At 39.5% G+C, this 27,822-nt stretch overlaps 1 protein-coding gene across 13 annotated transcripts in view; it reads right to left on the minus strand.

Moving 5' to 3' along the window:
• Positions 1 to 27,822, minus strand: part of LOC109023491 (uncharacterized) — a 190,718-nt gene that overhangs the window by 36,516 nt on the left and 126,380 nt on the right. For 11 of the 13 annotated variants that reach the window (XR_008671615.2, XR_008671610.2, XR_010131086.1 and 8 more), the window contains one exon: positions 18,437 to 18,479. The gene's annotated coding sequence lies outside the window, so the exon portion shown is untranslated. Of the gene's footprint in view, positions 1 to 15,328; positions 15,418 to 18,436; positions 18,480 to 27,822 lie in introns of all 13 variants that reach the window. The other 2 variants (XR_008671608.2, XR_008671605.2) reach the window with 1 other exon arrangement.

The following is a 27,822-nucleotide window of genomic DNA, read 5'->3' on the forward strand; positions in this document are numbered from 1 at the left end:
GGAGGCAATAATCTTAACTCCAAAAATTAATAACTCTCATGACATTGTTTATGTGAAACCTTGGAACTTCCTGTGCTGTAAACCATCTTTGAGTCAAGCTAGGAAATAGTAAGAGTCAACTCAAATCCTTTATGCTTCAAAAAACACATGAGACTATTGAACAGGCTTTATTAAGTGATGTGGGGGTTAATGGTGAAAGCCCCCGTTTCTATTTTTGTCAAAAGACTAGGAGCCTCATCCCCATCAGAGAGCTTTGCATTTCCCCTGCCACCTTAACTTCCTGGGAACTGCCAGGGTACACTACCTCCTTTCTTTTCTTCTTTTCTCCCTTTTCACTATCTAGCATTTCTTCCCTTTTATTGTTCTTTCTTCACGTCCATGTTGACCTTTTTTTTTTAACTTATCATCTAGGATGAGTCAAGGCCTGCCTTGATGTTGCTCTGTGTCCTACCAGCAATTCTTCCTGGAATCGTCTGTTCACATGGATGTCTAAATGTTTAAGCACCCATGTAAATACTATGGTATCACTTTCTCATCAGCAGAGCTTTTGTGAGTTACAGAAAGCCTGAGACCAATGCCACAATTTGAGATTCCAATATGTGAAATAATAAAGACATTCCCTAACAGGATTTTTTAATAAATTAGGCTTTAACATTTGATATTTATAATGTTTTCTGAGAGTGTTCAATATAATAGAGAGTAGTATTCCAGTTATTATATATATTTATTTGGAAATAATGCCAAAACTCTACATTGTAGGCATGAAGGTGGGGCTTGCCTCCATCTGGCTCTCCTGCCACTTTCAACAACACACCCCACATCCGATCCTGCTTAGAGTCGAAGATGAATCTGGCATAATACAAACAGCACTGGACTGGAAGCATAAAGTTTCTCTTATCTGTGCCTTGGTTTCCTCATGTGGAAAATGAAAATGTTGACATAAATAATCACACAGGTCTCTGTTAGTACCATTTTGTGATTTTATATCGTGCTTACCACACCTAGAAACAGGGGCCATCATTCCAGCCAGCTAACAGAGAAAAAGACGATACATAATCAGGCTTGGGAAAATAAATTTCAGAGACCAAGTAAACAAAGACAACACTAGTATAAGTGTTATAACTGGGGGACGAGGGGTTGCAAATGGAGATCTGCCACAGTCAACTCTATTTGGATTCCCCTGTTCTCAACAGGCAACAGCAATCATAATGGGCTTGGAGCACCAGTCCCACAACATCACAGGACATCCAGACATAATTGCATTCATAATGTTGCGCATAATCGCACAACTATCCGGTTATTCGGCATCGTCCATTATGTGAATAAAGCTCTTAGGAAAAATTAATGCTTGCTTAATGCTTTGACACATTTCCCTTTACAAAGCAAAGATCCCTAGTCCTCTCACTTTCTCACATGGAGAAAAAATTAAAGTAGCATTACAATTCGTCAGCATCCACATGAGGCCTTATAATTAATCAGATCTACTGAGAGTTAGGTCCAAGATCCAGCGTAAGGAGAGATCAAGCAGAAACAAAATACACAGCCATTGCTCTGTATCTGCAGGAGACTGGTTCCAGAACCCCCCTCAATACCAAAATCTGCAGATGCTCAAGTGCCTTATATAAGATGGTATAGTATTTGCATATAACCTACACATACCCTCCTGTATACTTTAAATCATCTCTAGATTACTTACAATACCTAATATAATGTGAGTGCTATGTAAATGGTTATACTGCATTTTTATTTGTATTAATTTTATTGTTGTATTATTACTTCTTTTTTTTTTTTTACAATTATTTTTAATCTGTGGTTGCTCAAAGCTGCAGATGTGGAACCCAGGAATATGGAGGCCCAACTGTACTTTTACCTTATTATGTAGGCTATGCTAATATTAATGACTAGAATGTTATATTATTTCTTCTCAGATTTCAACAACAGTTGAGCCTCAGGGTCAAAGTATCCGGCACTAAATTGAAGAGAATGCTGATGATTAGGACAGGAAAGCAACTTAAGCATCTATTAGCCCAGCCTGCTATGAAAAGTAGGAATTCCTTCAACAAAATTCTCGCACATGCCTATCCAACTTCCCAATGACTAAAGCAATAACAACAGTAATGATAATAATGAACACATATTTCATACGTACTGTGTGCCAGACACTGTCCTAAGTATATTGAGTACTGACTGTGAATCAGCACTGTTCCTAGAACTTCATAGACACTCAACTTATTGAATCTTGAAAATGCCTCTAGGAGGTAGGATCTATTATTGCTCTTATTTTATAGATGAATCAATGGAAACAGAAAAGAATTCACTAACTTGCCAGAGGTCACACAGATAGACTGAGAAGAGCTGGACAATTGCACTAAACAGACTAGCCCTGTAGACTGTCCTGCTAATTCTATGCTACCAATAGGGGCAAGGGACAGAGACAAAGTAGGGAATTAGAGTCCATTTCAACACTACTTTAATTACTCAGTTTTCTGAGCAGAAGCTGCCTCCTTTAGTCTTCATATTGCCCACTAGTTCTAAACAGAATAATTATTCCTTCTTCCATTTGACAGTGCTTTTTTATCAAAGATTGACAAACTATGGCTCGTAGGCCAAATCTGGCCCACCATCTGTTTTTATGTGGGCCATGAGCTAAGAATGGATTTCAAGTTTTCAAATGGTTGGAAAAAATATCAAAAGAAGAATAATATTTTGTGACACATGAAAATCACATGACATTTAAATCTCAGTGTCCATAAATGAAGTCTTATTGGAACACAATCACACTTCACTTACATATTGTCTGTGGCTGCTTTTACTTCACTATAAGTCGGAATCAAGTACTTGAAAAAAGACCACATGGCCCAGTAAAGCCTAAAATATTTACTATCTGGCCCATTGCAGAGAATGTTTGCTGATTCTTGCCTTAAATAGTAGAAGGTAGTTCTCCTGTCCTTTCCTAAAAGTGCCCTTTTTTATAGTAAAATACCTCAGGTCCCCCCAACCAGCACCATCTCATTATCCCGGAAACTCTTCTCTGGCATTCTTTGGTGCATATACTCTCTCTCTAAAAATTCTCCTCAGTGGTATATGGCTACAATGGAATACTACTCAACAATAAAAAGGAACAAACTACAGTAGAGACACACAACAACATAATGAATCTCCAAACCACTATTCTGAGTGAAAAAGCCCTGCACATCTTTTTCTCACTGTGTGATTGTATCTACAGGAAATCCTAAAATGGGTAAAACTAATCTAGGGTGAAAAATTATATATCAGAATAATGGTTGTCTTTGGGAAAATGGGGCAAGGATTGGTGGGATGCGCATGAGAGAACAATCTGGGATGCTAGAAACATCCCAGATCTTGAGAGTTGTTTGGGTTACACAGTTGTGTGTATTTGCCAAAATCCACCAAAATGTACATAGTTTGTACATTATACTGTATCTACCTCAAAAACAAACCTTGTAAATAAATATTGAATTCTAGTTAATGATCTGCATACTGAAAGGTTTAGTGGTAACAGTATCAAGGCCTGCAACTCATTTGAAATGCTTCAGAAAATCAAGACGGTTGGATGATTGGGTGGAGGGAGGGACAGATGGCAAGAGATATGAAAAAGCAAGAGAAGCAAAGTGTTCATTGTCGAAAGTGGTTGATGGATACCTGGATGTTCACTATCTAATTCTTTCACCTCCTCTGTTTAAGTCTTGTGACAACAACATTTCCTTCTAAAATAACATTTTCAAAGTAAAATTTTTATAATAAATGGGGCAGAAAGGATAAAAGTAATGTCCGGCATGAAACAAACTACTCTAAAAGTTGCACAAAGCGACATCATTATTTCCCTTCCTTTGGCCATTTTTATGTTAGCATTTATTTTCCTTTGATGTATCTGATTGGACCCTGAAGTATCCTACCTTCAAGGTATCCAAAAAGGCATCTTGGGTATCACCGTTAGGACTAGTGATGAGAATTTATTCTATGATGGAATCTAATTCCATGGCAAGTGGCCAACTTTCATTTCTTTGTTTAAATTTTATGATAAGAGATGCATACAGTGAAAGACATAGAAACATCCCCAGTCAGATGCCTCCGCCAAATCCGCTTGTGGAAAACTGTAAATTCCACAAGTGAGTTTACGCTCTTGTCTCATGAATGTGTAGAAAGAATAATGCATTTGTTTGTTTGATTATAGCTGAATTTCTGCCTTTGTAACCCCACCAGTAGGTGGTCATGTATTTCTCATACTAAGGTTCACTACCACTTCACAAACAATATGCTCAACACTGTTGCAAGCATCAGATGAGTGTGTGTGCCTGACAAAAATTTGAAAAAGTCCTCAAAATATGCAGCCTAATCTCTGGATTAACTGTTTCTTTAAAGGGCCTCTGCAGTGTATAATCTGCAGACTGGTTCTGTTGCTTTTATGCAATGCCAATATTATTAGTAGCAATAATACAATCACGCTTCAACTATTTGGAGGTCAATTAGCTGGAAAGTTCTGCCTTCTGAATGGAAGCTAAGAAACGAGTAAGTAAGCAAGAAAAATCCTGTGGGCAGTCAAAATAGCTGCAAAAGCTTCAGGGTGCCAAGCTCATATATTTGCTCATGGAAGACTCTCTAAAGCCAATGCTCAAAATCCTATGACACTTATTTATGCAAAATTCTAACAAGCCTGGGTTTCCAGCTCGTAACCCTAACAGAGGTTGCATATAGGCAGGCATGGTGAAAGCACCAAGAATCAGAAGAGTAATCAGCCATCATTCAAAACTCAAAAAGGACTACAATTTGGGAGGATGGAATTCCGGGGTGGAAAAGTCCACCCTAATGCTACCAAGTTAACATTTTATAAACTATGTTCCTAAAATTATAGTTCCACAAGATATTAAAGAAGGTTTTTTAAAAATAAAAAAGAGGACTGGGAGTGGTGGCTCACACCTGTAATCCCAACACTTTGAGAGGCCGAGGCAGGAGGATTGCCTGAGCCCAGGAGTTCTAGACCAGCCTTGGCAGGATAGTGAGAACCCCTCTTTACTAAAAACCAAAAAAATCAGTTGGGTGTGGTGGCATGCGCCTGTGATCCCAGCTAGTCAGGGAGCTGAGGTGAGAGGATCACTTGAGCCCAGGAGGTCGAGACTGCAGTGAGCTGTGATCGTGCCACTGCACTCCAGCCTGGGTGACAGAGCAAGACTGTATCTCAAAAAATTAAAAAAAGTAAAAATTAAAAATAAGAGGAGGTGTTAGCCTCAGATATGTTTAGAAAATACTGGTCTAATAGTGCTTCAATATTTCTATTGTGATTCTGGCAAGTTCTAAAAAGAACATTGGTTTTGTGGTTGTTCTTCCTTTCCTCACTCCACATTTTTTCTTTTATTTTGGCTGAAACTTACAGATATTTTTTTTTCTCATCATAATGATGTCCATCAGTCTGCCCGAATCTTCTGGTCTGGGTGTGGCTCTGACTTTTCAAACACCCTTCTTAAGCAGGTGTTTCCTCTCCTGCCCCAAACATTGTATTCCCTTTAGTTTGTGTTGTATAGATTCCAGGCCACATTTCTACTTTTTGAGGACAGCTTCCAAATCATCCACATGTTCACTTTCTTTTCCACTTCCCTCAGTTTTCACTTCTTACTTCCTTTCCCCATCTTTTTCCTCTCCAGATTGTATGCCAGGCATTCTTTGCCTATACTCTGCTTTGAAATCCTTCCTGCATTTCCTCTCTATCTCACAGCTTTGCAATTTTTGCTACTCTTGCTCCCTTCCTGCATATTTCCTTCATATCTTGAATCCCAACTACCTCTCCTCTCCTGCCAAATCAAATGCATCAGCTGAAAGCCACCTGAAAATCCCTCTTCTCTTCCCATCTGTGCAACCCCACTAGTTTACCTTTAACATGCATTGTTCCTAAGTGAACCCACCAGCTTGCATGGGGAGAAGGGATATTAGTTTATTCTTCTTCCCTGGCAACCCTTGAGTACAGGGCTATGAGCCCCTCTGACAAATACTGTCCTCCATGCCATCAACATTGGATTTTGAGTCAGTAGGACTGTGTTCCATCTTAAACTCTGCCTCTTATTTACTTGGCTCAGTCACTTAATTTTTTTGAACCTCAGTTTCCACATCTATAAAAGGCCAATAATCCCTGATTTATCCCAGGGCGCTGAGTGGAGGCAATGAGGCCATGTTTGTGCAAGCTCTTCAGCGTGTGGTGGATGTGACAATTTTATTCTTTCACTTGAAAATTTTATTCATATTTGAGGTCCTGGGAGTAGAGCTTCATTCTCTTTCTTTACTTTCCTAGAGATGGGGTCTCATTTTGTCACCCAGGCTGGAGTGCAGTGGCGTGTTCACTGCAGTCTCGACCTCCTGGGCTCAAGAGATCCTCCTGCCTAAGCTTCCCAGGTAGCTGAGACTAGAGGCTCACACCACCACTTCTGGCTCATTCTCTTTTATAGTCTTAATTTCTTCTGGTTCTACCAGGTTTTTGTTTACTCTTTACGTACACCAACTGAGTTCTCCAGTTTGATCAGATCACAGACTTGTCAAGAGGGAGCCTGTATTAATAGCAAAGTGGTTAACTGCATGGTCACCATCTTCCAACATTCTGGCTGAAAACCTGACTCCATCATTTAGCAGGTGCAGGAAATTGGGAAAGTCCACTTATCCTGGACTTCCTGTTTCCTTATCTTTTTCTTCTTTTCTTTCTTTTTTTTTTTTTTTTGAGACAGGGTTTCACTCTTGTTGCCCAGGCTGGATTGCAATGGCACAATCTCCACTCACTGCAACCTCCGCCTCCCAGGTTCAAGCGATTCTCTTGCCTCAGCCTCCTGAGTAGCTGGGATTACAGGCGCCTGCCACCACGCCCGGCTAATTTTGTATTTTTAGTAGAGATGAGGTTTCTCCATGTTGGTCAGGCTGGTCTCGAACTCCCGACCTCAGGTGATCCACCTGCCTCTGAGATTACAGGTGTGAGCCACCATGCCCAGCCCCTCGTCTTTAAAATGGGGTGACTTCTGTAGTGAGTGAGGCCACTAAGGAAGGTCACTGTGATGATTATGAGTCCAAAGGAGTGAGATCTTAGCCCACATGGTTATTAGCCCTGCCTCTTTGCCCCTGCCTCGGTTTTCTTCCTTGGTTCCTCCATTCTCCATTTCTCACTGCTGTCTCTCTCTTCCTGTCACCCCACGGTGGTGCAAGCTGGTGCTCCCTGCACATCCAGTAAAATGTCAGGGGAAAAGTTCAGCCGTTGCAGCCTCCCAAGGGGCTGCTCTCCTTGGGCTGCTGCTGGCTGTGTGGCTCCTCCTTCCTCCCCTGGATTCTTTCCTGGCATCCTCCCGTGTTTTCACTGTCTTTCTGATTAGAGAGTATGTCAGTGGGGCAGGATAATTTACTGATATATTAATTTGTGTTTTTATCTCAGCGTTTGCCCTCTGCTCTACAAAGGAAGTCAGGCCTCTCTGTGCCCCTGCCTCGAGGGAGGTTTGTTTTAAAAGTCCAAAGCCAAGACACCTGGCTTTTGTTTCCCCAAAGCTCAAGCTGTGGGAGGAGATAATGCCAGCAGGGAGGAAGAGGGGAGAAGCTCGAGACCTTTGAGAGGAGGGAGAGAGAGGCAGGGAGACAGAGGGAGATTTTGATAGATGGAAAGGGGGCGAAGGCCAGAGAAGCAGGCCACTTACAGAGACAAGCCACAATGCATGGCAGCCCCCGCAGAAGCGGCTGCCTCTCAGAGAGGATGAGCGTGGACCACTGGCCCCTAATCCCAGGCTGACAGATGCAGCAAATGCTCCACCCAAAGTTCCCAGCACCCAACACACTTGTGGGCAGCAGAGCCACAAGAGGGAAGCTCAGGTAGGTGGGGACAGTGGCAAGCAGAAGACAGAAGAGACAGGGACAGCTAGAACCATAAATCAGAACATCTAATGTTTGCTGCCCACTCAGAACGTGCTAAGCACCATTCTAGAATCTTGGCAAATATTAGAATGGTCACTCCTGAAGACAACCCTCCATCCCCACATTCACAGCAGAGGAAACAGAGGAACACAGAAGTAAATTTTCCAAGATCACACAACTAGGACGTGGTAAAGCCAGATACATAGAAATATTGAGAGACCACCAATTGATTGCAAAATGCTAAGAATGAAATACTGCATAGGCCAAAAAATAATACAGAAACTGAGAACACAAACCCCTCTGAGTGCCACTGGAAGAAAACCGCAGCAAGGCCTGGACTCTTTCTAGGCTTCACTAGCTCTGTAACTGCTGTTCCATTGTATTTTGATCATGGAAATATTATCTTTCTTCAGATAAATCAGAGGTGTGTATGTTCAGAGCATGAGGAATAGCCTGGGATTCCCCAGTTCCCCTTTCAGTTATCTGGCTTCCTAATTTACGCTGTGAACACTACCTGACCTTGCTACATCTTATTTACCTTTCTCATCTGTAAAATGGGTGTACGGAATCACCTAGGCTAGCATTTATGATCACTGAGTACCTGTTCCATAATTAGGAGCTGTTATTATCATTGGCATCCCCATGTCCAGTCCTGCTTAGTCCTACAGCCTACCCAGCACCTAGGCTACCTTTACTATCTCTGCAGGTCAGACACAGTGCTGGGTGCTGAGTCCTGTCTCTCAATGCCTCCCCCGTCTAGTTGGAGGAGAGAACCATGAGAAGATCTTTAGTGTAATATGATAAGTGCTACAGATAGAATAATCCCAGTATCCCACGGGGGCCCAGGATGAGGCCCCTAGCCATACTGCAGGCTGGGAATGAGGGCAGATTTCCTGCAGAAGTTAACCGCCTGAGTCTTCACAAACAACAGTAACCTCCACTGCCTCACAGTGGGGAGTGGGCCAGAGCCTCCCCACTCCCTCTTCCAGCCCTCAGAAATGGCTCTTGAGCCTGAACACACTCCTAACACCGCCCCAGCAGCTAATTTGAGAGTTCTGAGCTACGCATAACTTGCATCATTCTGGGCCACAGACCAAGCCAGCAGCGAAGAAGCCAAGAGCGTTCAGGGCTGCCGACGCATTCCATAAACCCAAATTTCCAGTGTTGCCTTGAGTAAGATGTATACAGGAAATTTTCCATGTGTCAGTTAAGCTCATTGAGCATGTGACATAAAAAGGAAATGTAATGTGGGATTCTGATTGGCAAAGTTCAAAAGCCTGTGATTTTGATACCCAGATATAGATCTGCAAGCTATTAAGAGTACTTGACTTGCAACATCCAGAGGTTGTGAAGAAACGCCTGGCACATCAGAGGAAAAAAATGCAGCGCTGAATAGCAGTCTTGGGAAAATACTTACTTCCCAGAGTAAAATGTACACATTAAATGAGTTCAAGAAGCAACTCAACTGTTCTACTTCTCTATCGTTTCAAAATCCCCTAACAGATGTTCAGTTTTCAAAGAAAATAATGTTGCATTTTGACCGTTTTCCCCTCTAGATGCCCTAGACGGACGTGAGGTTGTCATACTAACCTTGACTTTGAATTGCTTTTCAGTTCATGTCATTGTAAACTTAGCATAAAACCCCGTGCTTCCCTGGAAAGTATGTATCTTGTCGCTAGCACAATGATTGAGTCCACTTGTCTATTCCAGGACACGAGAGGATCTAACTAAGTCAGAACACCCCATATCTAGCCCATATATGTATTTATTACCGAATTCACCGGGAAAGACAAGCTGAGTTATCACTTAGCTGAAAAAACCTGAGAGGCATTTATGTGCATGAAGTACAGCATAGACAGAACCATCAAGGCAGGCTTGAAGGAAACACATTACACACTCAGCCTACGCAAATCCCCTCGCCACTGCCACTGGAGCCGAATGAATGGTGCAGGCGACAAGAGCGGCCCTAGGATGCTTATCTTCTCCCCAGCCCCCATCCCAACCCTCAACGATTACGAATACAATCGTTTGTGACAGATTGCTCCCCAGTCTTCCGCCTTAAATTCTATATGATAAATTCAACATGAAGTGACAGTCACAGCAAGTGTTCAGAGCTCTATCTAAAAAAAACTAATTTTACTGAAGTTAGAACTCAATGAACAAGAAAATGTGAAGGTACACCTAAGGCGGATCTCGAAACTTTAATCTCTATGAATTCCATCATGGTTATTTTATGGCTGGGATGATATTAATATTTTAAAATATTTCGCTAAAGAAGCACTATGAGACTTTAAAGTTGTATTGTTATGCAAAGGTGGATAATATCTCAATGGGTCCTCCCCAGTGCTGGTATGTTAATGGGGCAAGAGAAAGAGAACAGCTGCTTTTGTTACCCAAGCAGCAGACATAACAACACTGTCCTGTGGTTAATTTCTAGGAAAACGCTCTTCTTCCTTTTTTATTATTTGGGGGTGAAAAAATGTCTTGGGCTACTATTGTCTGTTTAAATTAGGCAAATGCAATTAAGAAGAGTCAAATGTACACAGGCTCCAATGATGGGTAAAATTAAGGTCACCAGTTGCAGCCCTAATCCAGCTGCATTGCTTAATCTCAGCTTTAGCCATTACCTTTGTGTGGAATGGAAATGTCTTCCTCGTGTTGGGGTTAATGTGGACTGACTGGGTAGCTGGAGATAAATCCTGCAGGCCTGCTTGAATGTGCAAGTGCTTAACACTGACATTTTGAAAAAGTAAAATTGAGTTTCATTCCCCAGGATTAGGTCAGAGTCCTTTACTTGTCCCTGCCCCTGCCCCCGACCCCGCCTCCCCAAACTAAGCAGAGAGCAGAAGAACATTTTTTCTTGCCAATTGTTTCCCCCCCCCCCCTTAAGGAATCCTTTGCATTTGCCATTTGTGTACATCTCTTGCTCATTCCAAACAGGAAAGTTCTGTTGCCTCAGAAAAAATAGCTTGAAAAGGAACTTGTCTCCCTTTTCATATTCATAAAGGTTATATTTGTGTTGCTTGATATTATTTTACCTTGTTAAGGAGTTGTTTCAGGTACTCAGTAGATATAGAGAAAACATTTAGCATATAAAAACAAAAAGTTGACGTTTACAGCCAGGAGCTAGGTACGCAATTGCAAAGGTCATCAATGAGTAAACAGATATTAATGGTTAGCCGGATAACTGGTACATAAACAGGTCACATTAATAATTAACACCAGGAAAAACTAGCACTTCCAACCAAGCTCAGGAAAGTGGGTGCCAGAGGAACCCCACCAAAAATATAAGAAAACCCCAGTGGTGATTTCTGATTGTTAGAGAGTGAGAAAATTACTTCTTCATTTTTACATTTCTCATATTCTCACCAAAAAACAGTTCTGAGACAGTCATGATAGGAAGTAAGTGCAAGGATGGAGGGAAATTTTCTAGACGATCATTGATCTGGTAAATTGTACTTAGTCTAACACTTGTGGTTCCCTTGTTTTCCTTCCATGGCAATGGGTAAAATCTCTCAGGAAATTTATTTTATCACTAACCTGCAAAGCCTCTCTAAAAGTATTTGCTTCCTCGTTGAGTTATTAAGTCCATGCCTTGTTTTAAAACTTCTGCGCTAAGAGGGTTACATTTTGTACCTGCTGATTGGCATTCACCCAGTTTTTTAATGGGAAAAGGTCAAGTCCAAGCTGTAGACAGGAAGGCAAATGTGTTGGGGATGTGGCAGGGAATCCTGGTGAGTGAAGTGGGTGCCCCAGGCACCCTGAGGAACCTGGGAGTGAATGTGCCTAGCCCCACAGCGAGCCCCTAAGAGCCACAGCATCATATCTTTTGATTTTTTAAAGAAGCCATATTTTGTGTGAAATCTCTAGATTTATAACTCATGGGCCAAACAATACGTTATCTACTGCAGGCCACACCAGGCCAGTTTAAATCTCCTGTTTAAATTAAAAACAAATAAATAAACAAACAAAAAAGAACACCTGAAAATTTGCCAACGAGGAGGAAAGTCTGAGTGTATCTTTACAATTTATTCTACGGTTTCTCTTCTCCTTTAAATACACAGTTCACTATAGGATTGTCCTAAAGAGAAAACTAATAAAATAAGACAATAGACTTCATAGAGAACTGGAATATCCGCAAGGACCTGAAACGGATCCTCGGAACTCTGTAGATAAAAGTCAGATGAGATACTGTTATACATGTAGCCTAATGGTTTACAGATGAATGAGTAGCACTGCTTTCAAATATAATGTGAAGAAACCAATTTTTAAATAAATGTGTAGCTTGACTATCAAGCCCACAGGAGATATTGTGACTTACCCAACCTGAAAATCAAATTATTTAAGGTTGGTTATACTAATAACAGCCTCTAACCAACTGCGAAGGTGGACTATAAACCCAGACTAGCCACAGGCAGCAAATGAGATGGGTTCAAGAGGAAATGGAAAGAAATAAGATACAAGGCTTGTTTACTAGTGAAGTGTGGGGTAGACTTCAACAGATGTGAACTGCAAAGTGTATATGGGCACTTGTTTCTTGTTGAAGGACGAGTGTTGGCCAAATGTCCTCATAACCTGGTGCCTCTCCACTTCTCCACAGCCACATCCCCACCACATGGTACCTTGTCACCACTGACAATAGCCCCAGAGAGCCATGCTTTCTCCTGTCTCCCAGACTCTCTTCACCTCAAGTATCTCCATGTCACCCTTACTTTCGCTTGTCCCTTTTGAATCCTATAAAATTCAGCTAAGTTCAATTGTCCCCTCCCCTCTTCCAGAAGGCCTCATCTAAGCCACCTCATGGGGCCTTTCCCTTGTGTTCCCTCAAATACCTCTGTCAACCTCTGGGCCAGCAGTTACTTCTCACTATAATCATGAGTGCAAGTGCCTATCACCTCACAGGACTGCAAATTCCTTGCTGAACGCAGAGGCTACTGCTTTCGTCTTCAAACCCCCACCACCTAGCCCTGTGCTTGGAAAACAGTGTATTAATGCTGGACGAATGCGTAAATGAATGAAATGAATGGGGCTCCAAGCGATAATGCTTAGAAAACAGACTCTCATAAGTGAAATATGAATGTGTAAATCTACTACAGCTTTTTTTACTTGGTCTAAATCTTTGCACATGTTCGCTGCAATTACATTTGTGACAGCAAGTTTTATTTTGAACGGATCTTATTAATAAGAGTAATAAAATATCAAACAATTCAGATCTTCAGCTTTTTAATCTACAAAGGGGAGATTGATAACGCCTGCCTTGCTAGGCTGAGAGGGTGGTTGAGAAGACTACCTGAAATGATGTATGTGATCATATACGAGAGTGAGCCCCAACTGCAATCTGCACTGAGTGGGCGGCCGTCCTGACAGCTGCCATCTCTACTCATTTCTGACTGTCTGGCTCTATTAAAATCCTCTGCCTACTGTCTATGACCCAATCTTTGTATGAGCAAGCCTCTGCCTCTAGTCTCAGGATCCCCAGACCTAGCACAACATTGGCACATAGCAAGTGCTCACTAAGTGTTTGTAATATAAGGAGGTCCATGACAAACATCGTGGTCATTTCATTCCTTCCAGTTGTACAAGGCACCATTAAACAGGACAAAATGTGAAGGCAAAAAGGGGGAAACGGAAATGATTGAGAGGCTACCATTTATCAGGCACCCTATATATCTGATTTTATTTCCTAGGTTATTTCATGTCACCTGTGAAATAGCTAACATTGTCCTTATTTTGCATGGAAGGACTCTAAGCATTAATAAGTTGGTATTACGGCAAAGAATGACGGGTCAATAACAGGCAGAGCCAGGGTTCGAACCCAATACACCACACTGTGTCCCCGTGATAAAACCTTTACGCTCCAGGCACTAACAGTCTCCAGCACATCTGATGTCACAGAGTCAATAACATCTCGAGATGAACAAAAACTCAGGGCACGTCTATTCAACCCCCAGATCACAGATGAGGAAACTGAGGTTCAAAGGGAAGTGTATGAATGAGGCCAGAGAGTCGGTAAAAAAAGTATGTTGGTAAAAAATTATGTTAGTAAAAAGCTCTTTTTTTTTTTTTTTTTGAGATGGAGTCTCGCTCTGTCGCCCAGGCTGGAGTGCAGTGGCGCGATCTTGGCTCACTGCAATCTCTGCCACCTGGGTTCACGCCATTCTCCTGCCTCAGCCTCCCAAGTAGCTGTGACTACAGGCGCCCGCCACCACCCCTGACTAATTTTTTCCGTATTTTTAGTAGAGACGGGGTTTCACCGTGTTAGCCAGGATGGTCTCAATCTCCTGACCTCGTGATCTGCCCGCCTCCGCCCCACAAAGTGCTGGGATTACAGGCGTGAGCCACTGCGCCCGGCCGTAAAAAGCTCTTATGATTCACACTCACAAGTTAAATCATATTTCTATACCACTTTCATTACATTTACATGTGACCGTTCATGTTAAGAGTAATAAAATGTCAAACAATTCAGATCTTCAGCTTTTTAATCTATAAAGGGATTTTAAAATAATTATACTTTGTTTCATCAAATGGACCTTTACAAAAATAGCATATAGTTTCAGTTCACAAAGAATTATATCTTACATAACTGAACAAAGTTTTCTCTCCTCACAAGATACCAGTGACCTCTTTCTTAGACAGCAGGCCAAGACTACTGACTGAAACCCTGGCAGAGACAGTGTAACTCAACAGAGAAAGGCCTCACAAACAATAACTAAAGGAATAATTAAATACTAGGAAAGGGCGAAATCATTTGCTCTTTAAAAATCAAATGAAAAATAAAATAATAAAATAAAATAAAATAAATCCTCTGTGAACATTGCTTCAGTCATTTTTAAAAGCTTTCCCAAATTCCAAATGGCTCTGTTATTAGCGATTCTTAATGCATGAGGTAGTCATATAAGAATAAATCTTTCAGTAATTCAAAACAAGGACTCTTCAGTAAATAGTTGAAATTAAGGGGGGAGTTCGAGTCATCTGGTTTCCATTAGGATGATAAAATAGTTCACTCGAAACCTTTTACAATATGCTTTGTTACCGGGAGGTGTCTGTGCATCTCACTCCATCACTAGCCATTTGACACAACATAAAAAGCTTCAAAAGCCATGTTAGGCCTCTTAATCAAAAACTAATTGTAATAGATATTGGGGAGTGTTAACACGGTGACCGCTAGCTTGTAGCTGTGGTATGGAAGCTGCAGTGAACATTAAACACAACCCCGGGTTGATAGGGCTTATCTCCATTTCAGAGCTGAGTGCTAAGTACTACAGGCCAGTATCTCCTTGCTATGGCTTTGTACCACTTTTGGAGTTAATTGCCCCAGAAGGCTTCATCTTCTTAATGAAATTTATAACATTGTCAGAGAACTTGGAAGATACTGCTGCGGTTTAGCAGACTTTACAGAAAACAGAGACATAAACAGAAGTGAAAAGAAAATACATACTTGGAGCCTAATGCCTCTGCAGCCTGGGCAGAGGTGGTGCAGAACTCCCCAGGCACGGAGGCATTTGCAGCACATTAACTCTTTCAAGTCTGTAATGGAACAGTCATTGAGTGCACTCTAATGGAAAGGTAATAATTGGTATCGTAGGGCCAGTGGTAGACATTCAATAAATACTTAATGATCAGCTTTCCATGGCTAGAATTACCGGCAAGCAAGAACTGGCATCTTTTTTGTGTGGTTCCCGTGCCGAACATGGTACCTAAGATATGACTGGTGCTCAGGAAATAGTTTCTGAAAAATTGATTAATGAATAAATGATCTTACTGGAGTGAAATACTTGATAATTTTCAGAGTGCTTTCATGTTTGATTCCCGCAACCATCCACTTGACAGGTCTAGGGTTTTATTCATAACTAATCCTGGTCTCAAACAGGCAGTTCATAGTTCCCCTTCCAGTCTCCTTTGCTTCAGATGGACTAGAGCGAATGTTCTGTACTACCATGTTTTTAAATGACTAAGGAGGATTTTAAAACTTAAAGACTACCAGCAATTTTAGATCGGTGACTGGATCCTGGAACACACACACACACACAAAAACAATTAGAAGAAAAACTGGTGAAATCTGATAAAGTCTGGAGTTTAGTTAATAGTATTATGCTTAATTGTAGTTAATTTCTTAGAATCACGCTTGTGGGTAAGAAGTTAACTTAAGGGCAAGCTGGGTGAAAAGTGTTTAGGACTTCTCTGTACTATTTTGAATATCTCTGTAACTCTAAAATTGTTTAAAAATAAAAACAATTTGATAATAACTAATTTACCTTTAAAATGATATGTATTAACATATTGTATTGTATTGTATTGTACTGTATTGTATTGTATTGTACTGTACTGTATTGTATTGTACTGTACTGTACTGTACTGTATTGTATTATACTGTATTGTATTGTACTGTATTGTATTGTATTGTACTGTACTGTACTGTATTGTATTGTACTGTATTGTATTGTACTGTACTATACTGTACTGTATTGTATTGTACTGTACTGTACTGTACTGTACTGTACTGTACTGTACTGTACTGTATTGTATTGTATTGTATTGTATTGTATTGTATTGTATTGTATTGTATTGTATTGTATTCACATTATGGTGCCAAATTGGCACAGGGAAAATTATAAGTAAATATTCCTGGAGAAAAGCAAAGTGTAATTTTTCAACTAACTCCTTAGAAAAACCATTTGCAGGTGTGTAAAGGCAACATAATTTCTTATTCCAATTTATCAGTATTATTTTTTGAGACAGGGTCCAGTTCTGTCACCCAGGCTGAGTGCACTGGTATGAGCATGGCTCACTGCTGCCTTGACCACCCCACCCCCACCCCACCCCGCCAGGCTCAAGCAATCCTCCCATCTCAGCCTCTGGAGCAACTGGGACCATAGGTGCATGCCACCTTGCCCAGCTAATTTTTGGATTTTTGTAGAAATAGAGTCCTGTTATGTTACCCAGGCTGGTCTTGAATTCCTGGGCTCAAGCAATTCTCCCACCTCAGCCTCCCAAATTGCTAGGATTACAGGTGTGAGCCACCACGCCTGGCCATCCAATTTATATTTTCTTAACAGTGTTTTTGTATCCTGATAAGGTAGAGTTGTTTTGTAATTAATACATATAAGTGAAATTTTTACCACTGTTTTCCTTTTTAAAAAATTATTAACATTAAAAATAATTTAAAATTAATTTTTTTAAGTATTGACTGGGTTTCATCATGTTGGCCAGGATGGTCTCAGTCTCTTGACCTCATGATCTGCCCACCTCGGCCTCCCAAAGTCCTGGGATTACAGGCGTGAGCCACCGTAAAATTAATTTTTAAATGAATAATTTGTTTTAGAAAGACAAAGAGCACACAGGGAATTAGAGGAGAAGGCTAATCCTGATGATAGAACAAGCCATATGATATTGAAGTTTTAGCCCTTCCCAGTTCTTCAACCACCATCTCTGCAGATGATTCCCAAACTTAAATTTCTCACTTGGACATCTGTCCTGAGCTTCAATCCAATTACCTGCAGCACCAGTCAACTTGAAGAGCTCAGCATAATCTCCAACCATTTTCCCCTTTGGTCACTCTGCTATATTCTGACCTTGGCTAATGTCTACTGCACTCACCTCTCTTCTGTTCCCCCCTGGCCACACCCTTCCACCTGCTGAAGCTCTCCACCTAACCATCCAAGGGGTGGCTCAGGTCACCTTACTCTTCTACATCTTCCTCCAGTCCTCTTTTGTTCCCCTCAACTTGAACTACACTTCCACAAAAGTTCATTTGAAACTCTGCTCTTGTGTTTCAAATTGTGTTTTCTATTTGCTATTTATGCAGACAGCTCCTACTTTAAACTTCCAGAAGATTGGGACTGGTCATATGTGTCCTGATACCCTCAGAGTTTTTCATTTGGAACCATCTGAACATAGATTCATGGGAAGGAACAATAAATCTTAAAAAATATGTATCATGACCCCAAAGATGTTATTCTATAAGTGAGAAGATTGGTTTGACTGCTTTAAAAGTGGCAAAAATAACAATGGCCAATATCTGGTAGAGAATGTATTTCTCTTTGGCATTAGAGTGATTCTGTAGGCTCTGCTCATCAAGTGGCCCAGCATCCCAGCTCCCAACGGCATTGCTCTTAACAACCAGTTCAAAGATGGCAGCCAGGCACACTGGCTCATTCCTGTAATCCTATCACTTTGGGAGGCTGAGGTGGGAGGATTGCTTGAGCCTGGGAGGGGAATGTACACCATTGCATGCACAATATTTTTAGCATTAAAAATAACTTTAAATTATTTAATTTTGTAAAAGAATAATTTGTTTTAGAAAGAAAGACAAACATGCCACTGCATGCCAGCCTGGGGAGTCAGAGTGAGACCCTGTCTCAAAAAAACGAAAACAAAAACAAAAAAACAATGGCTCAACCCCTCATCTGCACACTTCAGCCTGCCTAAAATGGGAAGGAGGACATAGACAGCCAGCAATTTTCTTTTAAGGGTACAACAGAGCAGTTTCACAAGACATTTCGTTCTTACTCTATAGGCCAGAATTCAGTCAAATGGATACACCTACCTGCAGCTGGGGAAAAAGTCCATGATAATGGCGTTACACTCATCTAAAACAGACAAGAGAAAATGAGATATTAGCGGGAAAATCTGAACCCCTGCCTCTGTTTTTTTACCTTATAAAAACTTATCTACCAAGATGTTTATTTTTATACACATTTTCCTACAAAGCATATTACTAGATTTTATAACAGCATTATTGAGATATAATTTACATACCATAAAATGTATCCTTTTAAAGTGTACAATTCAGCAGTTTTAGTAAATCCACAGTTATATAAACATCACCACTATCTAATTTCAGAATATTTTCAACACCTCAAAAATAAATCCCATGTCCATTAGCAATCACTCCCTATTCTTCCCTCTCCTCGCTCCTGACAACCACTAATCTACCTTCTGTCTCTATGAACTTGCTTGCATTAGACATTTCATACAAATGGAATCATACAATGCAGGGGTTTTGGTGTCTGGCATCTTTCATCCAGCATAAAGTTTTCAAGGTTCATCTGTGTTGTAGCGTGCATTAATACTGTACTTCATTCATTTTTATGACCAAATAATATCCATTGTATGGATATATTGCATTTTGTATTTCAAATCATCAGTTGATGAACATTTGGGCTACTTCCACTTTTTGGCTATTATAAGTAATGCAGCTAAGAACATTCTTGAAGAAGTTTGTGTGTGGACATATGTTTTCAAGTCTTCTGGATTTATACTTAATCATGGAATTACTAGATCATATGGTAATTCTATCTTTAACATTTTGAGAAACTGCCAAACTGTTTTCTATAGAGGTTGCAGCATTTCACCATTCCACCAATAAAGTATGAGGGTTCCAATTTCTCTGCACGCTCACCAACACTTGTTATTGTCTGTCTTTTTAAATTTTAGCCATTCTAATGGGTGTGTCACGAATCTCATTGTGGTTTTGATTTGCATTTTCCTAGAGACTAATGATATAAACCATCTTTTCATGTACTTATGCCTATCTGTGTATCTTCTTCAGAAAAAAAATGCTTATTCAAATCCTTTGCCCATTTTTAATTACATATTTGTCTTTTTATTATTCAGTTTTTTTTTTTTTTTTTTTTTTTTGAGATGGAGTTTTTCTCTTGTTGCCCAGGCTGGAGTGCAATGGCACGATCTCAGCTCACCACAACCTCCGCCTCCTGGGTTCAAGCGATTCTCCTGCCTCAGCCTCCCGAGTAGCTGGGATTACAGCCACGTGCCACCATGCCCGGCTAATTTTGTATTTTTAGTAGAGATGGGGTTTTTCCATGATGATCAGGCTGGTCTCAAACTCCCAACCTCAGGTGATCGGCCCACCTCGGCCTCTCAAAGTGCTGGGATTACAGGCATGAGCCACCGCGCCTGGCCTATTATTCAGTTGTAAGAGCACTTTGTATATTCTTGATACAAGTCTCTTCTTAGATATATGATTTGAAAATATTCTGTCATGTTCAGTAGATTGTGTTTTTACTTTTTTTTTTTTTTTTCGAACTAGGTTCTCACTCTGTCACCCAGGCTGAAATGCATGGTGTGATCACAGCTCACTGCAGCCTCAGGTGATCCTCCAACCTCAGCCTCCCAGGTAGCTGGGACAACAGGCGCACACCACCATGCCCAGCTAATTTTTTGTATTTTTTTGCAGAGAGGGCGTTTCGCCATGTTGCCCATAGTCTCCAACTCCTGGGCTCAAGCAATTAGCCTGCCTCAGCCTACCTAAGTGTTGGGATTACAGGCATAAACCACATGCCAATCTGTTTTTACCTTTTGGTGGTGTTCTGAAGCACAGCAGCTTTTTTTGTTATGCTTAATAAAGTCAAATTAGGCCAGGCGCAGTGGCTCATTCCTGTAATCCTAGCATTTTGGGAGGCAGAGGTGGCCAGATCACTTCAGGCCAGGAGTTTGAAACTAGCCTGAGCAACAAAGTGAGACTTCACCTCTACAAAATAAAATAATTAGCCAGGACTGGTGGCACACCTGTGGTCCCAGCTAATGAAGAGGCTGAGGTGGGAGGATTACTTGAGCCCAGGAGGTCGAGGCCGCAGTGAGCTATAATCATGCCACTGCAGTCCAGTCTGGTTGACAGAGTAAGACCCTGTCTCAAAAAAAAAAATTAAAAATAAAAATAAAGTCAAATATACCTATTTTTTTTCTATTGTTGCTTTTGCTTTTAGTGCCATCTAGGAAACCATTGCCTAATTCAGTTTTACAGTTTTGGCACTTACCTTTAGGTCTATGATCCATTTTGAGGTAATTCTTGGATATGATGCGGGATAGAGTATCTAAATTTACTCTTACAAGTGGATTTCCAATTGTTCTGGCATCATTTTGGGGGATTATTCTTTCCTCCATTGACTTGCCACACTAGTCAAAAATTAATTCACGGAACATGTAAGGGTTATTTCTGAATCTTCCATTTTGTTCCATTGATCTAAATATCTACCCTTATGCCAGAACCACACTATCTTAATTACTGTACCTAAATTTTCAAGTTGAGAAGTGTTAGTCCCCTAATTTTGTTCTTTTTCAAGGTTTCTTGTTTTGTATATTCTGGATCCCTTGCATTTCTATTTAAATTTTAGGACCAACTAGTAGTTTAATGCAGAGCTGGGAAGCAACTAAGATTTTGAAAGGGAATGTCTTGAATCTGTGGATCATTTGGGGGAGTATTGCCATCTGAACGATATCAAGTCTTCCAAATCATGAACATGGGATGTTTTGCCAATTATTTAGGTCTTTTAAAATTTCTTTCAATAATATTGGGCAGTTGTTAGTGTAAACATTTTACACTTCTTTGTTAAATTTATTCATAAATATTTTATTCTTTTTGATACTGTTAGAATTGTTGTCTTAATTCCATTTTCAACTTGTTCATTGCTAGTGTATAGAAATAGAATTTATTGATTTTATTACATATTGATATATCGATCTTGTATTCTGCAACCTTGCTAAACTCAACAATTAGCACTAATAAATTTTTAATAAATTCCTTGAGATCTTCTGTGAACAAGATCACGTCATCTTCAAAGACAGTTCTATTTCTCTCTTGTCAGGCTGGGTACATATATGTTTTAATTTTAAAGTCTTTCAGATGGATTGACCCTTTTATTATTATAAAATGTCTATCTTTGTCTTTAGTAACACTTTTTGTCTTGAAGTCTATTTCGTCTTCAAGAGAGCCACTCCAGTTCTGTTTTGGTTACTGTTTACCTAGTATGTTTCCATCCTTTAACTTTCAATGAATTTGTGTCTTTGAATCTAAAGTTTGTCTCTTGTAGACAGCACAGAGCTGGATTATGTTTTTTGTCCATTTTGCCAATCTCTGCCTTTTCATTGGAGTGGTTAATACATTTCTATTAAGTAATTACAAATAAGGTAAGTTTTTATCTTCCACTTCGCTATTTATTTTCTATATATCTTCTACCATATTTGATTCCTCTGTTCATCCATTATTGCCTTATTTTATGTTAAATACATATTATATAGTATATTGTTTTAATATCCTTGCTGTTTGTTTTACTTTTTTTTTTTATTTTCTTAGTGGTTGCCCCATACATTATGATCAACATCCCAATTTAGAACAATTTAGTTAAAATTACTACCGACTTAATTTCAATAGTGTACTAAAATTTTGTTTCCATATAGCTCCATTTCTTCTGTCTCCTTTGTGCAATTTTGTCAATTAACTTGTATCTTTACACAGTGTAGGCCCATAAACGCAGTTTTATAATTCTTGCTTTATGAAGTAGGTGTTTAAATAAGAGAATAAATGATTTACAAACAAAACTCATTTATGCTATATTTTTATTTACCTATGTAGTACATTTACCAGTTACTCTCCAATGTCTTTTCATTTCAGCCTGAAGGACTCTCTCTTTAGTAGTTCTTGTAGGGCAGGTCTGCTAGTAACAATCTCTCAGTTTTTCCTACTCTGGAAATGATTTTATTGATCCTTTATATTTGGAGAAAAGTTTCATTTAATATAGAAGTCTTGATGAATAGTCTTTCTATCATCCTTTTGAATATGTAAACAGTAGCCTTTTGATATTCTTGGGTTTTTACCAGAAGTCAACTGTTAAATCTTATGGTGGACTCTATGATTCTCTTGCTGCTTTCAAGATTTTCTCTGTCTTGATAGTTTATAATGTATCCAGGTGTGGATCAATTTGTGTTAAGTTTACTTGGAGTTTTTTAAAATTTTTGAATGTACAGGTTAACGTTTTTTATCAAGCTTGGGAAGTTTTCAGCCATTATTTTCTCAAATATACTTTCAACTTTTCTTCTCTCCTCTTCTTCTGTGATTATTACATATATTTTAGTACACTAGTGTCCCATAGATTCATTTTTATTCATTTCTTTTTTCTTTTTCTTCCTGAATCTGGATAATCTCAGTTGAACTATGTTCAGGATCACTGATTCTTTCTTCTGTCAGTTCGTATCTGCTATTAGGCAACTCTAGCAAATTTTTATTTCAATTATTGTATTTTTTAATTTTAGATCTCTATTTTTCTTTTTGATAATTTCTATCTATTCATTGAAATTCTTTATTTGGTGAAGTATTATTTTCATGCTTTAATTCTCTAAATATGTTTTTCTTTCCTTTTTTCAACTTATTAATAGTAGCTGACTTAAAGTTTTTGTATAGTAATTCCAACATCTGGAATTCTTCAGGTACTATTTCTATTTACTTTTACTTTTTCCTGTTTCCTTGTGTAGCTCATGCATATTTCTTGAAAACTGGACATACATATAATATAAAATGTAAATAAAATATAAAATAAAATTATAAAATATATATATATAATTATATAATGTGGCTATTCTGGAAAGAAAATTCCTTCAAGATTTGTTACTGTTGAAGTTTATTGTTGTTGCTGCTGTTTGTTCAGTGACTTTTTCAAACTAATTCTGTAACATTTGTAGTCTTGGTCATGTACAGCCACTAAAGTCTCTGTTTAGAAACTCTGTGCTTAGCTAATACTTAGACAGAGGGTTTTTTTTTTCTTTTTCTTTTTTTTTTTTTTTGAGACAAGGTACAAATACAGCTCACCTCAACCTCAACTTGCTGGGCTCAGGTGATCCTCCTGCCTAGCCTCCCAAATAGGTGGGACCACAGGGGCATAATTTTTTTAATTTTTTTTTTTTTTGACACAGGATCTCACCATGTTGTCCAGGCTGGTCTCACACTCCTAAGCTCAAGTGATCCTCCTGCCTCAGCCTCCAAAAGGGTAGGATTGTAGTCACGAGCCACCACACTCACCCCAGAGATTTTCTTAAATGACTTGAAACAATGAGTCCCCTAGGCTTCAGTAAGAAGTTCTGGAAGAGGGGAGGGCATCTACAATGCTCAGTCAGGTCATTGAGAATTCTACCTCTGCCTTCACTTCCTGCTTACACAGAAACTTCAGGTTAGTCACAGATGAGAACTCAGAACCTCCTCAGATCTTTCTGGAGCAAGTGCATAGCCCCGAACTTGCATGTGGACTTCTAGATTCCTGGAAATATGTTGGAGCTCTTCAAAACCTTCTATGGTCATATCATTCTTTAGTTTTTCCTTTTTAAATGTTTTGCTCAGCCTCTTGGTAGCCTCATCTGTTATTATCACCTCAGGTAGCTGCCACATTAAATAATTGCCACTGACTGTTTTCGACAAATAATTTAGCAAAAGGCTATTTGTACAGAGTAAAGTCTGAGTCATATCAAAGACAAGCTGTGAGACAGGTCAAACAGTGAAAGTTTTCTGGAGATGGAACTTCTCCCCTTCAGTAGCTGCTAGGCTGCTTACTTTCAGGACTACCATAATTGTGAGGCTGTTAGTTTTCAATATTACTACAGAACTGGAGAGAGTGGAATGGGACTAGGGCAAGTTAAAACATCACAACACTTATTATTCTTACCAAGATTCAGCCACCTTTCTCGAATCAACACTCTTCAAGTTACTGAAAACCTTTGATTAATTTTCAGAGTTCTGAAAAAGTTGCTTTTAACTATTTTTCCAGTACTCTTATTGCTTTTATGAGGAAGTGGTATGTATTTTTTTTTAATGTCCTCACTCTACCATTCCAAAAGTGCTTTCTCACATCTTTGTATTTTAAGCTAAATAAGTTTATACCTTCAGAGTTTGTCATCATAGCATGAGTTGGGCCAAAATATAACTATGGTACTGGGCACGATGGCTCACACCTGTAATCCAAGTGCTTGAGGCCAGGAGTTTGAGAGCAGCCTGGGTAACAAAGTGAAGCCTTCATCTCTACAAAAACCTAGGAGTTTAAGATTACAATGAGCACTGTGATCACACCATGGCACTCCAGCCTGGACAACAGAGTGAGACCTTGTCTTTTAAGGAATCATTATATATATACATATAGTTTTATATAGAGAGAGAGTTATATATATATAGTTTTATATATATTTTTATATATAGTTTTATATATATATATATATATATATATATGTATATATAAAACTATGGCAAGGGATTTTTTTTTCAAAGTCCAAAATAGTTTTTAGTCAAACCCAGGAGTGAGTCACCTCAGATACTGTCTTATAAAAATCACTTTGAAAGCAAAAACTGAACTTCGTCAGTATGCCAATGCTGACTCTCCAAATATTTGAATTTCAACAAATATTTATGAATTTCATTCTACATGCAAGCATCTGTGTTAGCTGCAATGGAAAATCCAAAGACATGATACATGAGGTCTTCTCTAAGAAGATTTAAAGAACACACACATCCCAGAAGCTAAATTATAAGACAAAGATACACGCCTCTCATTCACCCATAGGCAACACTAACCCAGAGATACAGTAGGACCACAGTAATGCTAAAAATTTATACTCATTCCCTCTTATCTGTGACTTGCAGAAACTCCAATTCCCATCACCATAGTTTTTTCTGTTTCCACAAGCAGTCCTGAGTTCTTTAAGAGGTATCTTAAAGAGGCTGCTTAGCCCAGTGGCTGTCAGATCTAGAGTGGTTAAAGGATAATGTCCAAGCCAATCCCACTTAGAGGAGCTGTACAGCAAGAGCTTGGGCTCCATAAATGAAGGATCAATTTTCATCTCTTCTCCAAGCAGAAAGTGGTTCTTCTTCCCAAAAGTACTTAAACTCACTTTTCACACTACCTCCTGCGGGCTTTGAATTCAAGCAGAGAAAGATCTTATTGCCATTTTCTATTAGGCTCAAGATTTCAGACATTATTTATCACTTAATGTCTAACATGTAAAATGGAAATACTAATGCCTACCTACCACTTGGGGCTATAGGAATTAAATGAGATAACATATTTACACTGTTTGGTTCACAGAAAACTTTTCATAAATGTTTATTCTTCTTCTCAAAGCACGAATCTATTCTTCTGAAAGATCACCAGGAGATGAACCTCATCCTGAGGGATCTGCAGGTATATGAAGGCAGCTCCTTTGTATTGCTCCATTTATTTATTTATTTATTTGAGACAAGGTTTTATTCTGTCACCCAGGCTGGGGCACATTGGTGCTATCACAGCTCACTGCAGCCTTGACCTCTCCTGGCTCAGGGGATCCTCCCACCTTAGCCTCCCGAGTAGCTGGGACTAGAGGTGTGCACCACCATACCTGGCTACTTTTTTTTTTCAGTAGAGACAAAGTTTCTCCAAGCTGCCCAGGCTGGTCTCAAACTCCTGACCTCAAGCGATCCTCCCACTACAGCCTCCCAAAGTGCTGGGATTACCAGTGTGAGCTCCGGGTCCCTGCATTGCTCTTATCTCAACTCAAGTATCACCTCCCCAGAGAGGCCTTCCCTGACCACTCATCCAAAATAAATTCTCATTTAGCTGCTCTCTTTCCCATTACTAAGATGGCCAATCATCCCAGTTTGCCTAGGACTGAGGGCTTACCTGGGACACAAGATTTTCTGTGCTAACACCAGGGCAGCCCTGGGCAAACTAGGAAAAGCTGGTCAACCTATCGTCATCCTGCTTTGGTGTTTGTTTGGGGGTTTTTTGGCATAGTTTTTGCCTTATCTGATAAAATTCAGTTTACTTTTTTTTGTTGTTTCCTCATTTATTTCAAGGTAAAATGGGAACCCCTTGAGGTCCAGACTGGATCTTGTCTGTGTGGTTTACAGCTGTGTTCAGATGCCTGTAACACCACATGACACACAGTAGGCACTACATGCTATTAATATTCATGGAAAAACTGAATGAATTGCTCATTCATTAATTGATTCATTTTCTAAAATGCTCACCTTTCTATTCTCCAAGTTTAATAACCGAAACACATAGGTGATGCCAACTTTTGTATGATACCACAATTAATAAAAAGGCATTTTGCATGCCTGTGATGACTGGGTTATAAGCACTTGAACCTCTGTGGTAGGGAGAACTTCAGACAGCTGTGTTCTTTTTCTTCTGATCCCAAACAATATAATTAAAAAGGATTCACTGAAATGTAGACGTTTCTACCATTTACCCTGGAATGTTGGCTCTACCAAATATAACCCAGTCTGTAAATACAAGATTAGTGTCTGTGAAAAGAAAGCTCTCCTTCTACAAAACGGCATTCAAAGGAAAATCTCCACCTTTTCTTCTTCTTACAGAAGCAGGAGCATTACTCATAAGACCCATAATTACTTTAAATATTCCACAAGGATATAAGAGCTACAAATGTTAAAACAATCTGAGACCGCATCTTTGGACTCTACAATGAGCCAGATAAAGATGGTGCCCTTTTCTCCACTATCAGTTTACTACATAAATGAGAAGACATAAAGTAGTTTTAGATTTAATTAAAGTAATTGACTGGATTGCATTTTGTAGTCCTGATCGTCATTAACATTCTTGACCTCTCTGTCACACAGATGTGCCGGAGAATTTTTCCGATGGATATTTATTATGAATATTATCATCAATAAGCACCATCAACATATTAAAATTAATTTTAACTTCTTTATGGAAGACTGAAAGCACAACCAGCTTTTGAAAACCATCGGCTCTAAATCATTTTTTATCGATTCAACATGACTAAACCTCAAGTACAACTAATAGGAAATTTTATGTGTGTGTAGGCAAGTTTCTATATATATAAAATATTTAATGTTATTTCATCTCTAACTCTGGTTACATTAATCACGTAACCATATTTTCCAGAGCCTAAGGATTCACTTGCTATTTTAAGCACTTACTGTGCACTCCTCATGCTGGCTGGCTTGTTTCATGTCCACATGGTTACGCAGCGACACATGGACATTTGGTCTTATTTTGACTGCTCGCAAAGGGCTTAATAAAAGACAGGCTTTGGTGCATCAAAAGAACTTAGCCCACAGGTGTTCTGAGCTGGGCTAACTTGTATGTAGAACAAACAATTAAGCTCTGGAATTTGAGACTCTAAATTGTATCAGTT

This window comes from Gorilla gorilla, chromosome 16 (genome assembly GCF_029281585.2).
Source record: "Gorilla gorilla gorilla isolate KB3781 chromosome 16, NHGRI_mGorGor1-v2.1_pri, whole genome shotgun sequence".
In the NCBI taxonomy this organism is placed as follows: domain Eukaryota; kingdom Metazoa; phylum Chordata; class Mammalia; order Primates; family Hominidae; genus Gorilla; species Gorilla gorilla.